The sequence below is a fragment of the Bos indicus x Bos taurus genome, chromosome 5 (genome assembly GCF_003369695.1).
Source record: "Bos indicus x Bos taurus breed Angus x Brahman F1 hybrid chromosome 5, Bos_hybrid_MaternalHap_v2.0, whole genome shotgun sequence".
NCBI lineage: Eukaryota > Metazoa > Chordata > Mammalia > Artiodactyla > Bovidae > Bos > Bos indicus x Bos taurus.
In genome coordinates this window covers 72,411,680-72,427,288 of record NC_040080.1, presented here as the reverse complement: position 1 = coordinate 72,427,288, position 15,609 = coordinate 72,411,680, and the positions used below count along the sequence as shown (strand labels likewise).

Genomic DNA, 15,609 nt, shown 5'->3' with positions numbered 1-15,609 from the left:
CCTAAGATTCAGTGAGGTGTTTATAAATTACAATGAAAACTATCCAGAGATTAAAAAGTCTCCAATTCTCATCATAAAAATAACACGATCTGGGAAATAATCACTTTCCTCCCCAGAATTACAGAATCCTAAAGGCTACAGACCGTGGTAAAATGTCTAGAATGTAGAGAATTTGCTATAGATAGTGAATTAGGCTTTTCCTCAATAAGCATTCAAAACTTGGCCAGAACGCTTTCATTTAATTCCCCAGACCAGAATTCTTCTCATCCAGAGATAAAGTTGATTCAAGCCCTCACCCCCCTCTACTTAAACCTTTTGCAATTCAGAAAATATCTTGCGATTATCACATCATAAGGCAGATTTTCCCAAGTGTGCATGTCTTGTGATGATAAGGAAGAAAGCCAATGAAGTAATGGGGTGAATTCTGAAGCAGGGGAAAGAAGGATATGAGCCATTAGTTGGGGGAGGGGACAGTTAAATGTAGGTGCTATAGAGAATAAATAAACATTGAAAAGGACTTGCTCCCCAACGTGTCATAAACTAAAATCTATGAAACACAGATATTTGGAAACATTTGGATATTTGACCAAATTGTTAGGTTTTCATCTGTTTGGAAGCATGAGTTATAAATGAATGGACAAGAGGGCAGACGGGGAAGAATATAGCCACTGCAGTTTGCCTGAGGTAGTTGGAATCTGGCTCCATTACCCTCTAACACTGTTGCCACACTCAGCCTCAGGTTCCTCACCTGTAAAGTGGGACTCAGAGGATTAAGGATAATGTGAAGCAAGTGCTTGACACAGTTGGTGCTCAAAATATAGCCATTATGGCTGGGACCCTAGTAGATATAAATGAAATTTATGCCCTTAAAGTACATTGAATATATTCAATAACCATATATGTAAAACCACAGAATATTAAATAAGATAAAAAAGTGAAAGTGAAGTCATTCAGTCGTGTCCGACTCTTTGCAACCCCATGGACAGTAGCCTGCACCAGGCTCCTCCGTCCATGGGATTTTCTAGGCAAGAGTACTAGAGTGGGTTGCCATTTCCTTCTCCAGGGAATCTTCCCGACCCAGGGATAGAACCCAGGTCTCCTGCATTGTAGACAGATGCTTTATCTGAGCCACCAGGGAAGTCCTTTTAAAAACAAAACAAAACAACAACTTTTTGGCTATACCATATGGCATGCTGGATCTTAGTTCCTCGACCAGGGATTGAACCTGTGCCCCATGCAGTGGAAGTGCGCAGTCTTAACTACTGGACTGTGAAAGAAGCCTCTCATGAAGCTTTCCTTATGGAAAAAAATGAAAACTCCAAGTTAGCCTTTTGGGAACTGGTGTGATGGGGCTCAGCAGGCAACACCAGCCATTGTAGGTTTCTATTGAAACTTGGAAGCTCCACTTTGGAACAGTTGCAAAAGTCGTTGAAAACAGATTTGAACACTGGTTTATGATTTCCATAGATTATATTGAACTGATTGTAACAAATACATGCATGCTCAGTTGTGTCCGACTCTTTGCAACCCCATGGACTGCAGCCCGCCAGACTCCTCTGTCCACGGGATTCTCCAGGCAAGAATACTGGAGTGGGCTGCCATATCCTTCTGCAGGAGATCTTCCCAACCCAGGGATCAAACCTGTGTCTCCTGGCCTGCATTGGCAGGTGGATCCTTTAACACTACGCCACTTGAGAAGCCCAAATAGTGGTACTTAAAAAACACAACCTGAAAGAAAATGAATAAAACACTGATCTACCACAGATAATGATTCTCCATCCTGTTGTGCAGGCTAGCAAACTTTCCCCACTTGAACTACAGCTGCTGCTGCTGCTAAGTCACTTCAGTCGTGTCTGACTCTTCACGACCCCATAGACGGCAGCACACCAGGCTCCTCCGTCCATGGGATTTTCTAGGCAAGGGTACTGGAGTAGGGTGCCATTGCCTTCTCTATGAACTACAGCACCTGTATATTAAAAAGCTTACTAAGGGAGGGATCTTTGGGGGCTATGAAACAGCATGACCATATCTTAGTTAGAAAGCAGCCTAATATGTTTGTTTCCTAGTAGGAACTGAGGTTCATAATGGAACACCCAGGACACATCAGAATTAAAGAATTGACACAAATGGCTTGTGGAAACATGTAACCACTGTGCTGTTCTTTTCTATGGATGAATCATTTAACTTTCTTATTTCTTTAGGAGAAGTGGTAAGCATCGTTCCTTACCTACCAAACCAGGTCCTAACTTCCCTTTTTAATTTTATTTTTTTGGCCTTATCACATGGCATGGAGAATCTTAGTTCCCCGACCAGGGATTGAACCCAGGCCCCCTGCAGGGGTAGTGCAGAGTCATAACTAGTGGACTACATCTCTCCTTCTGAATTTTAAAACACTGTTCAATGCACTTCTTATTCTTTTTTGGTCCTTTTTCCTGGGCCCCAGTATGAAGCCAGAATATAAGACAATGTGTTGAAAATAAACAAGATATCTCTATTAGGATGCCTAAAATTCTACTTATTCCTGAGTTATATCACAAAGATTCCCATTCAAAATAAGACAGTTTTTTTTTTCCCGAAAGCTTATAAAATGATGTAGATAACATCACTGCACGTTCTCTAGCTCATGATGTCAGTCTCTTTTCATCAAAAAGCAGTGTCGTGTCACCTAAAACAAATCTGATCCGCGCTTTTCACTTCTGTACTATTGCAAGGATCAGGTTTCGACAAACCAGTTCTACATTCCTCTCAGAAGCAAACAGGAACTGCCCTAAAAAGCATGACACTGACAACAGGTTAGAGGTATAACGTGTATCAGGCAGAGCAGCCACATGGAGTCAGATTCTCACTCTAAGTGTTGGTTCCCATAGCCTCATTCATCACAAATCCCAGGACTTAAATGCCAGCACGTAAGAAAGATCTCTAAACCGTATTCTTCATGCAGTGTTCCTCCAATGTTTTATCAATTAGGAAAACACAGACCTCCCCGCAGGCTACGGGGCTACTGCAGATCAGTTTATAGAACCATCTTACATCCAACAAAGACCTGTAGCTGGCCACTGACTGGTGAGCAACGGCGAAGGTCAGAAGATCTGCTTCTGGAAATGGCCCTGCTGCACACAGACAGAAATGTACATTCATAAAAAGAAAGGAAAGGAAAAGACCGAGAGGAAGGAGGAAAAAAAGAGAAAGAGAACGAGGGAGAAAGCAGTACACCTCCGACAAGAGCGGCTTTGTGACCCCTCTGGTAATGTTACCCAGTTTTGTTTATCATGAAAAGATCCCATTAATGCCTCAGCCCCATCAAACAGCAGATCAAGTCCATGAATGGCACCTATCAGAGCCCAGGGTAAATCCAATGATTAGAGGGAATTCGCCAAAGGGCCTTTGTAGCTGAGAAAAATGCCTACTCCAGGGAGGAATGCAGAAAATTCCTGGGAGTACAGGCCTTCCTTTGTTGGCAGTCTGGCGGTATTCTGGAGCAAATAAAAGGACAAAAATGGGACCTTAGATGCAATGAACATTTGAAGAAAATGTTTTTCAAAGACTTCCTTGAAACATTCCTTTAAAAAAAAAAACACCCTCAAACTATCACTCTGATAAAGATGAACTACAGAACTTCTTCCCAAACCACCAATTTATAGGATTGCATAACCTTGGAGATTCTCAACAGGAATAGTGTTTTCGTTAGATCTCCTTTGTCCTGCTGAGTTTCCTGGTTAAACAGTAAGTCCCAGTTAAAACTTGACAGATAAGAAAACACACACATTCCCTCACTCCCCCTCAAATTGACTGACAGAATCCACTGAGATTTAGCATAACATAAAAGCACTGGGCAAGGAAAGAGGAGAACACAGAATACTGAATCAAGGGTATTAACCAAACTCAGACCGCAGCAAAACATACAGGATAATGCTGAGTTATCACGATTATCAAAACATGCGGACAACCAACCAGAAAGAAAATCCACCAGGAAGGCTAAACAGGATGAAGAAGGGACACCAAGGCACGAGTACCCGGACATCAGTAATTCTCCTTTACTCTGTACACAGCGGCAACATTTTACTGAAAACCTCCTAATGAACTAAAGGATACAAAAATTACAGCCTTACGTTGTTGCTACTCTTCAATAGCCTGGATCTACCAGAGCGGACAGAAGGAACGCAAAGCCAACAATACTTCTCTGAGCAAATTTTCCTGAGGAAAACAGAATCTTAGGGTTTTGTTTGGTGCAAGGAAGCTGGCCTAACAGAAAATGGACCTGAACCTTAGGTACACTTGAGGTAGGCATCAGGCAGGCATTTGGTGCAGCTGAATTTCTCATTTTTCTAAGACGGTTTTTCCTCTGCTTCTTCAGGCCCAAACAATTTTAATGACTTTTCTGCACAATGTGCCCCTAAGTGTAATACCTTTCCTCATAAATCTTGTTATGGACTTATTTTATGCTCCATTTTAACATTTTCTGGGTTGAGGGAGGAGCAAAGTAATAATCATGTAATTCTAGTTGAAGGTTTTCCTCCCCTTTCTCCTGGGCTGAGATCTAATAAAATATTATTTATTTGCATCTTTAGAGAGCCATTTACTAACATTTTTCAAAACTGTAGTAAAGTGGTTGCAAAGGTGGTATCTTTATTGCTTTGCAAATGTTATTCATTTTATTATTTGTTTTAAATGCCATTTTACTGGTACCAGTGGATTTGCATTATAAAGCTTGTATCAGGATGCTATTTGGTGTGGACACAACAAATCCGAGCCTTTGGATTGTGGTTTTCCATCCTCACTTCTGTTTGTCTATGTAACCATATAAAACACTTTCCCCAGACTTCCCCTCCAAATAATTGAGCATACATAATTGTAGGATTATTGCATCACTGTTTATGACCAACTCTGTGCTTTCTAAGAGTTACTCCAAAAAGTCTCTACCTTAGGGTGTACTCCCATAAAGTTTATACATCTGTGCACCAAAGGGGAGAGGTCAATTTTACTTTTGCATCATTAAATATATAGTTTTGCAAGCACTAATGAATACAATAATTTCTCAATGTACATGATAGCTTGAAAAACAACTGGCATACTCTCCTGATACATTTTGCAAATTTCCTCCTACGTCTGGACTGAAAAAGCTCTATTATTAGAGTTCTTATGAATACAATGCTTCATCTCGCCAATAAAGAAAAAAAAAGATCCATTTGAAGAAATATCCAGAGCAGAAATAAATTTAAGCACAGAACCAGATAAACTCTCTCAACGACCCTGATTCAGGATTCCCTATAAATGCGGTGTACCTCTGCACCATCGTAGAGTTCTCTGAAATCTTGCCAAATGCATAAATCCTGGAAACATCTTCTAAAAGATAAGAATGAGCTTGGAAAATAGATCATCAAAGAAGTATGCAGTGCCTATAAAATAAACCACACACATACACACACAATTTTCATTTACCAGATCCTCTTTCACAAATCTAGCAGATGGTGGAGTGCTAAAACTCAGTTTTTCAAAAGGCAATCTGACTTTCTATTTAAACCATAATCTTCAGTATGTTAAAAAAAAATGCAGTGGATATAATACAAACACCAGGAGCACATAACTATGCTCACGTTAAGTTGGCCAAAGGCAAAGAAGCAAAATGAATAAGATCTGGAAGTTCAAAAACATCACAATTGTTGGCTCTGTAACTTTATACTCTTCTATATCATTTCTTCATGGTATTACAATTTTTTAAAAAAGTGAATTAAAGGACTTCCCTGGTGGCTCAGTGGTACAGAATCCGCCTGCCAATGCAGGAGACACAGGTTCGATCCCTGATCCAGGAAGATCCCACATGCCGGGAGCAACTAGGCTTGTCATGCACCACAGCTACTGAGCCCACATGCCCAGAGCCCATGTTCCACAACAAGAGGAGCCAGTGCAGTGCGAAGCCGGAGTACCGCAACTAGAGCAACGAAGACCCAGCACGGTAAAACATAAATAAAATTTTTAAAAAGTAAAATAAAAATATCTGTAGCAACTTTCAACTTCAGCGAGTGGTGTATTTGAGTACTCTGGGCAAAAACAATAACACAATGCTGAGGAAGGGCACTCTAGACTCTAAATGGAGTCAGAAAGACAGACATCAATCAGTCTTGCTTTTTAGATTTCTTGCTTAGAAGGCTCAAACCGTTCTAACATCTTTCCCTATTGATCCCAGTCCCCCCACCGAAATCCAACCAATTAAACTGTCTGCCACTTAGTTGCTTAACACTTGAAATCATAGCTCTGGTTCAGTTCTTTGTCAGCAGGGACTGTCGTTAAGCTGTAAACCATGAAGGTGCAGATAGAACAGAAGCGGGTTCTAACAAGCCGTTGCTCTGAGATCTACAATGTTCAAAGGACAAACAGCTCAGAGAAGGAGGTAGTTGCAAAAACAAATTCTGTTCTGTATCTGTTTGTAAATACTAATATACAGAACCTAAGTGGACTCAATCCTCCTCTTTTTCTTTCACACTTAACACGTGCTCTCTGGAAGAAAACGTCACGTCGGAGATATTAAAAAATGATAACAGAAGAGGTTATTTCTTCTTTGCAAAGGTACGTCTGGCCAGTCCTCAGACAACGTGAGGTTCTGAAGTGCCCTGTCCTGGCAGATCTCATGGTGAGAGTAAATGCCTGGGCTCTCAGGCTTAACCACACAGGGCGGGAAGAGATGGTGGATGGGGCTATGAAGAGAATGCAGCCCTTAAAGGTCCTCCTGTACTAACAGCAATTAGAAAGTGAAGCTGTAATTTCAGCCCTCCTTCCTTCACATTGGACCTTGTCTCTCCGTCTCCAGGAAATGGGGGCCAAGTTAGTGGGGCATGACTATAATAGGGATCTGTGACTACAGCGGGGTAGCCATCAGTATAAATCTGTCATAGACACACTCGCAGAGGAAGAGGGACTTCCATACACTGCAGCCTTCACACTTTTTGATGCAGATACAGATTTATGGCACACGGGAAGCAGAAAGCCTTTGAGCCAAAGGGGCCCTGTGAATCAAGGCCATTTTGTAGGTTTCCGCCGCCTGAAAAAGCTACACATTTATAATTGTGCTTGGAGTCAGCCCCCTTCCAGCCCCAGGAGGCAGCAGCATTTGGTTGAAATAAAACGGAGGACTTTTCCCAACAGCTGGCCAGCTCCAGTTTTAAGTTTTAACAACAGGATGAATGAATTGAGGACAGCTGAAGGGATCAAAAAGCATTATGCCAGACCTTTTTTTTTTCCTTAAAGACCCTTCCCCACCACAACCCCCCTGCCCTGACTACGCTGTTCCCATGTATCAGATTCATTCAGAGATGATGAACTCTACTTTGAAGAGTTCCCTCCCATTGTTCAGCTGACACAGATGACTCTTTCACCAACATACTCAGAAATGATCCAGCGGAGACCTTCAGGAAATGTCTTAAAAAAAAAAAAAAGTTTCCGGCAAGAAAAAGAGGGGGAAAAAAAAAAAAGAGAGAGCTAGAAGTAAATTAAAAACCAGCCCGGAGTTGGTGTTAATTAATTAAAAACACAATTTCAAAGCATCCTTAATAGAAGACTTCCTCCCTGCAGCCAGTATCTGATTCAGGGAGTGACTCAAGTAATAAAATCACAGTTGGGACGACTCTCGTGGTGCTGGCAGGCCAAGTTCAATATTTTCCCTATGAGGCATGCCTGTACTATAAAAAGAATGCGATGTTTGAAAATGAGTGTCTCTGCTCTCTGTACGCTGGCATTAAAAGCCTCTCCTAGCCCTCTTGCCACACTTCGCGAGTACAGTATGAATCACAATCATGTGGCGAGCACCTCCTTGCCAAATTCTTTCCTGCTGCTACCACGGTGCGTTCCCTCTCAGGCTCCTGCCAGCAGCCCCTGTCTCCCGGCCAAGAGCATCAGGGCGAGAGCCGATGGAGAGCCAGGGCACTCTACTCTGCAACCAGGACACAAGGAGGCACATTCTTGTACAACTCGGGATTGCTGAATGGAACGAGTGGGCAGGAGGGTACAAAAGTCAGCAAAGGGACACAAAGCGAAGAAGCTGGAGAGAACGGATGCCTCAAGAGTACAGCCTCTGTGCCAGGTGTGGGGCTGGGCACTTTAAATTCACGCTCTCAAGGAATACTCCTGAGATAGGACTGCCCGTTATCAGGGGTGAGGAAGCAAGAGACCCACGGGGATCAGAGAAGTGGCTTCCAGGGTTTCATAGCCAAGGAAGGTCATGCTTAGGCTGGAGCCCAGCCTAGCGGTCTTCCCTCTCTACTCTGATTCTGCAGCCCAAACGTGGAGGAGCCAGAAACTACTCTTCTGTCGTCTTGGGCTTTTTAATGTTTAAGCCACTCTCTTAACTATACAGTCCCTAGTTTCTATAGTGTTAGTTGCTCAGTTGTGTCCGACTCTTTGTGACCCCATAGACTGTAGTCTACCACTGTTCCCTAAATAAACACAGTGCCACTTTCAACCCCATGTTTATTAAAGTATGCATCAGCCAGATTAACATCCACTGAACCAACCTTCACAGCTATGGCCACAGAACCACCACCCCCTCAAGCCCAACAGTCATCTCCAAATTCTGTTCTAGGGTCACAGAGGGAACTGGGAGAGAACATGAAGAAAAACATTATTATAGTTCAACATCATGAATCACTACTGATGGAACCACCTAAAGTTTATCCCCTACTTACATCTGCATTTCTTTGTGTTCATTCATTGTTGTGGTTAACTACAGATTAATTGCCTTGCCAGTTTTCTGGCTAAATCTCCCACGAACCCAGCAAGGCTTGGCCTCTAAGAGGCAGAAACAGATTGTGAAACCAGGAAACTCCCTGCTGTAACAGGGCTTCTAAATAGGCTATTAGGTGTAAGGGTGAGCAGCTCAGTGCTGTGATGACCTAGATGGGTGGGATTGGGGGTTGAGTGGAAGGTCCAGGAGTGAGGGGGTATATATATATATATATATGTGGCTGATTGGCTTCACTGTACAGCAGAAACTGACAACATTGAAAACTAACTACTAAACGAAACAAAACAGGGTTGGAAGAAGTTTCTATGCTTTGCATTAAAGACAAATTTGTCCCAATGGCTGGGAAGAGGAAGACATGGAAGAAGCAGCAGAGGAAGGAGAGAAAGGCCCAATTCACATCCAAGAGTCTACAGGAGAAGCAGAAAGTGGTCCTTTCAATCTCATCCTAATCCAAGAAGGGACAGCCCTCCCTGGAGTTACGGTCTACCCGAAAGAACAGTGGGAGTGGCCCAACTAGCTAGCTAGCTTGAGTAGGTAGTATAATAAGGCTGTTAAAGAAAGATTTTCATCTTAAGAAATATAATATTTAGAATAATGCCAGGTGACAGTCTTACTCTTTGTGGCACTGGCCAAATTCCAAGAATCTATTAATGAAAGATTAAGTAGGAATTTTAAAGGACTCCAAACCAAGACCTATTAATCAGTCCATTCCTTATTTACTATTAATTAATTATGTAGATATTATGTCTCAGGCATTGTGTTAAGGCCTGGACATACAAAGATAAAATAAACATGCTCTCTGTCCTACTGGAGTTGAACAGAGTGGAATAATACAATGTGTTAAGTGCTACACTTCAACAGAGGCCTGTACTTAGGAACTACTAACTTCACAGCATGATAATTTCCAAGATCTGGCCGACTCTCACCTTGCTTAGTGTTTTTGCCGATAAAATTAACCTAGAGGAATTTGTATGATTTTGTGCTAATTACTCTATGAGTTGGTAATGTTGTTGTATGGATCCACTTTCATAGTAATTGTGGAAGAAATAAAATGAGTAAGAATTGGGGAGAAAGAGCCTGGATTTTCTCCAGTGGAGAAGACAGAAGAATTTTTCAGAGTGATAGAAGAAAATAGGTGATCAAATAGGACAGCTCTGAAGCCATCCTGTTTTGCCTGGCTCTATCACTTATTCAACTGTTGAATTCTCCAGTAGGTTACTTTACCAATCTGTGCCTTGATTTCTTCATCAGCAAAAAGGGGATGATAAGAGTACCACTTCATTGAATTGTACTATTATCTGAACGGATGGTGGTTCATAGGGTAAAGTATCTGCTTGCAATGCAGGAGACACAGGTTTGATCCTAGGTCGGGAAGATCCCTTGGAGAAGGGAGAGGCTACCCACTCCAGTAGAATCCCATGAACAAAGGAGTCTGGCAGGCTATATAGTCCATGGGGTTGCAAAGTCAGACATGCCTGAGTGACTAAGCACACACACACACAATCACCTACCTATCTACCTATTTAAAGTCCTACCATTCTGCAAAGCTAAAATATCCTGTCCTACACTTTTTTGGCTTTGTGTACTGGGTTTTAAGGTAGCGTTCTTGGAATGGAAACTCTTTATAGTATTCATCTCTTTTTATCTGTGTGTATTGATAGTTATTTACTACTCATGTTTTGGGTTGGTGAAAAGTTACAGCTTATGAAAAAACCCAAACAAACTTTTTGGCCAACCCAATAGGTATAGATCAGGTTGTCTGACCATCTATAGTGCATCTAAGATTATTGTGTTGGGAAAGAGAAGGAAAAAAATGCCAGTTAACAAGGCAGCTTGTAGTACACTGAGGATTGTTTGATCTGTTGAAAGAAAAGCCCTTTTTCTTTCTTGGAACTTGAGGGGGAAAAGAAAAAAACAATGGTGATACTGTATTAATTACAACAATAAATCTTACCAAAATCCAAATTAAAGAAGCCTTAAATATCTAATTGAGATCCTGGAGTTTATATAACAAGAATAATAAAAGTTCAGGAGATTAAAATGGGCACATTTAATATTTTTTTTAAGAAATGTTTAACACTTTGCTATTTTGGTGTAGACTAGAGTAGGGTGCCCATAGAATTCAGTAGTATAATAAAACAAGATATCAGGTGTGTTGTCCTTGCACGTGGAGGGCAGCTCACCACTGGTAGAAAGAACACAGACTCTGAAGTCAGATAAGCTGGGCTGAGTGCAGCTCTAAAGGGATGTTGGTCCGTGGTTCCTTGAGTCATCTTTGCTAAAAATTGTGCAAGATAATTTGATCAAAATGTCTAGTGCTCTGAGACACTGTATATATACTAGCGAAGGAATCAGTAAGTGAAAGATGTAAACAACATATTATTCAGTGTTTTCTTTTGATGAAAATAATCTGTGCCTCCCTTACTCACACATGACATCTTATGCCCCTAAACCACTACGGAAAAGGTTATTAACGACCTCAGAAAAAACAACTACTGTTTCTAGTAGTCTTTGTGAAGGGGTGTGTGCATGTGTCTGTGTAAGTGGGAGAGATCAAGAAGCAGCCATCCAAAAGTCAAAAAATGCCTTGTGGGGGTCAAATGCAAGGAAGGCACAATTAAAATAATAAATTAAAAAAAATTTTTTTAAAAGCTTATCTGTGTCACGTTGTACTGTGTACAGATATCTTACCATAGAGGTCCTAGGGATTAAACTCCAGGAAATCTTCACTGTTCAATTATTTTAATTATAAAAGTTAAGATCTGACTATGGTTCTTTAAAACTTTTAGAACTGAACAGAGTCCAAGTATAAAATACCTTTCTTAATATTCTTCCATAGGGTGATTCACTGGAATGCCACCTTTGAAAAGAAAAGTTAAAATTTTCATTGCTTTCATCGAGCTGGCCTTAGAAGATCAAACTTCCGTCTTTGGAACTCCCCACTAAAATAACACTGATTGCATAGGGACCATTTGTGTAATGAGCTCTTTATAGAAAAGGCATCACTTAAATCGCCAAATAAATAGCGTGAGGTAATTGGCCTTCTATAATTCTGGGCCATGAGAAACAGGCATTACTTTCTAAATGAGCTCAAAGTCATTAAAAATCACAAGAATTGCATAATCTAACCTTTTGGTCAAGAGAGTCTTTGCTTACTTATTAAGGGGTACAAGAGGAAGGCAGTGCCTGAAACAGGAAATGAGGAATTCAATGGACTGTGCCTTCAAAAAGTGAGAGTGTGCTCCAGATAAGGCAGAGAGTGAAAGTGACCACTGCCAGTTGGTTTTTGGTTGGCAAACTGAGAAGCTTTGTCTGGAAATATCACTAGAATTCAATGGTATGCCCTGGTTGGATATCTGCCTCCTTCCCCAAATACCTCTGTGTTGTCTTCTAGCCAACGAACTTCTCAGTAATTCCCTGCAAGAATGATGACTCAAACGTAACCCCCCATCAGGAGGAGGAAACAGGGACTAAGGATGCCAGAGAATCTTTAACCTTCAGTGAACCATCAGCTTGAAAACAGTTTGAATTCCTTGCAGCACTGTAACTCATAAAAAACGGCACTCGTTCTAGTCAATGAATCATTTTTAAGAATGGTAACAACAGAGTAACAAAGATATTTGCATAAGCCAAGTTTAAGTTGTCTGATCTTTTAACCTAGTAATTCGTTTTTTTTACAAGACATTTTCATAGTATAGATACTTGATATCATCAGGTCAAATTTTAAGATAATTTTGAAAATGTGGCTCTCAGTTTATAATCAATAGTTATAATAAAAATCTTTACATATCATTGTCGTGATTATTATTATTTGAAGCAAGAAATATAGAGAGGCGGTGGCCTTGACATTACTTTTTAACAAGGAAATTGGGTTATTTAAAGTGTACTGTGTGTGTGTGTGTGTGTGTGTGCGCTCGCGTGCGCACCTGTGTACGTGCATGCTCAGTCGTGTCTGACTCTTTGTGACTCCATGGACTGTAGCCCATCAGGCTCCTCTGTCCATAGGATCTTTCCAGGCAAGAATACTGGAGTGGGTTGCCATTTCCTCCTTCAGGGGACCTTCCGGACTCAGGGATTGAACCTACATCTCCTCTGCTGGCAGGAGGATTCTCTACCACTGAGCCACCTGGGAAGCCCAGAGTGTACTGTAAGGTGCATGAATGCTTCTGCTGCCTCAAAGAAAACTTTGTTCCAACATGTTATTTATTCCCAGGGACTGTGCACATTCCAGATGACATCACCAGGGCTGCTAGTGCACAAGAAAATAAGCAAATGAGACACACATTGGCTCATGTGGCAAATCACCGGGTTTGCCAAATGGAAAAGAACAAAAACGGGGAGGGAAAACATTTTGTTTTCAATCTACAAGGATATTAATAAAACTCAAACCCAGCATTCTGTGGCTACATTTCCCAGGAAGAGGAGTCTTTTCTGGCCAAAAGAACATAACAACAAACTTTTGTATCTGAGAAATATGTATCTCAAGATGTCATTTAAAAACCCACTATTTACCATGAGTAGGACCAAAAACATGTTTCTTTGAAACTTGGACACCAAGAAAAAAAATGAGGGCAAATTCTACCTATAATAATCTGCAGTTCAGAGTAAATCAATTCAATGAGTGTAATTTGATGCATTATATGTCACAGTTTAAAGTCAAAAGCTGCTCTAGATAAAATTCGAAGGATAAAATAAACAGTAAGTCACCACTTACTAAAGTAAAAGAAATGATGAAGTAAAAGAAATATGAAAGTTTCTTCAGAGCCTTTCTAAGTAAATGCAATTTATAGACATCAGTGAGAAATGAAAAAAGCAAACTTTATAACGCTGAATACCAATAAAAACAGAATAAGCTGAAGGCTCATTATGACTGAAAACTTAATGGATACAATTCTTAGCAAATTTGTTTGAAAACCATCAGTGATTAAAAATATTAGTTAATACTGTGTGTCAGGAACAATCTGGAGCACTTTACAAAATTAACTCATTTAATGCTCTTAACAATCCTTTATAATAATATGATGATCCCATTATAAATCCCATTTTGTGGCTGAAGTAACTAAGGCTCAGAGAGCTTAAGAAAATTGTCCAAGGCCACACAGCTAGTGATTATTAGCACACAGTAATCTTGATGAGGATGCTGCTGCTGCTGCTAAGTCGCTTCAGTCGTGTCCGACTCTGTGCGACCCCATAGACGGAAGCCCACCAGGCTCCCCCATCCCTGGGATTCTCCAGGCAAGAACACTGGAGTGGGTTGCCATTTCCTTCTCCAAGGCATGAAAGTGAAAAGTGAAAGGGAAGTCGCTCAGTCATGTCCGACTCTTAGCGACCCCATGGACTGCAGCCCTCCAGGCTCCTCCGCCCATGGGATTTTCCAGGCAAGAGTAGTAGAGTGGGGTGCCATTGGCTAACTAACAAAATTTCAAAGACACTGATAAATATTGAGAACTTAGAGGCATAATTCCACTAGAACATAAAAATTTTTGATAGAGAAATTTCCCTTAGTAAAGTAATAATGCTGAGATATCTAGATGGCTTACCTTGGGGATATAAATTATTATAATATGCATGAACACACAGTCTTTCTTGAAATAAAGGCCAGCACAAATAAAGTTTACCGTTTGCTTCTGACAACAAAAGGAGATACACCTGTGCATTCATATACTTATCAGGATTAAACAATTAAACTTATTAGGATCAACTGGGCAGGCGTAATTTCGTAAAAATGTTCCTTTTTCATTAGAGTCATTGGGCTTGCACATATATCAAAATACCACATGATGGTTTTTCCCAGTTTTTAATCCCTTTCTGAATTCTGTAACTTGAATGACACATACATACCAAAAAAGAGGGAAAAAAAAGAAAGGCAACTGGTCCTTTGATTTTAATAGGGTAGAATTTATTTGGAAAGTAAGATTCCTTATTATAAACTGTACCTCTTTCTGGAAACATTTAGAATTTTGAAAAAAGTAGCCTTGGCAAGAATGTAGCGCAGTCTTAAATTTACAGGGGAAAAAAAAAAAGGGCGGGCCACAGAGATTCAGGTTAGAAGAAAGGTTACCATTAAGAGGAAAGCAGGGCATGGCACACTGGCTAAGGTAAGAGCACAGGAGTGTCTACTAGCTGCATGATCTTGGGTGAGTTATTTAACTTCTTCAAGCTTCACTTTTCTCATCGCAAAACAGGGAAATATTTCATGGGGCTGTTGTGGAAATGAAGTGGGATTACAAATACACTGTGCTTTTGCACAATACCTGAGACTCCAATGAGGGCTCAGTACATGGTCACTGTTCTTGTATTGTGATCTCTAACTGATTCCCAACCAGCTGGTGTCAGAACTTGATGTAAAGCACTTTGGGAATTAAGTGTTAGAAGTGAAGTGAAGGGAAGCTGGTTCCTAATTCCTTCCTTACACCTGGGCCTAAGAGGGCAAAATCATCTATCATTAGCCTTTTCTGCAAAATGCAGTATTATTCACCACTTCCTCCCTTCTTTTACCCCTAGAGCAATTCCTCAGCTTGTAGGAAGCATTTTTCAGTCAGAATGTAACTTCGAAGCCGACTATTCTAAACTCTCAGTCAGGAAGGTTCAGAATTGGCTTTCACAAAGGGGATAAACCCTGCATTCAGGAAGTCTGACCGGCAACAATTCCAGGGCTCTCACATTACCGGCTTCCTCCTCGTTATTACAGTTGGGCTCTTCCTGGAAGGGGGAGTCTGCTGCTTGATTAAACATTCCAATCACATCAACACTGAGCAAAATCACAAAATCAGCCTGGTCTTAATCAAATGTGCTTACCTCTCCTTGGGAAAGGCCTTCAAAATTAGAAAACGTTTCACAGATCAGATATGTAGGAACAATTCCCTATCTCTCTT

At 40.8% G+C, this 15,609-nt stretch overlaps 1 protein-coding gene across 1 annotated transcript in view; it reads right to left on the bottom strand.

Annotated features, from left to right (window-relative positions):
* Positions 1 to 15,609, bottom strand: part of HMGA2 (high mobility group AT-hook 2) — a 149,455-nt gene that overhangs the window by 68,440 nt on the left and 65,406 nt on the right. The window lies entirely within an intron of this gene.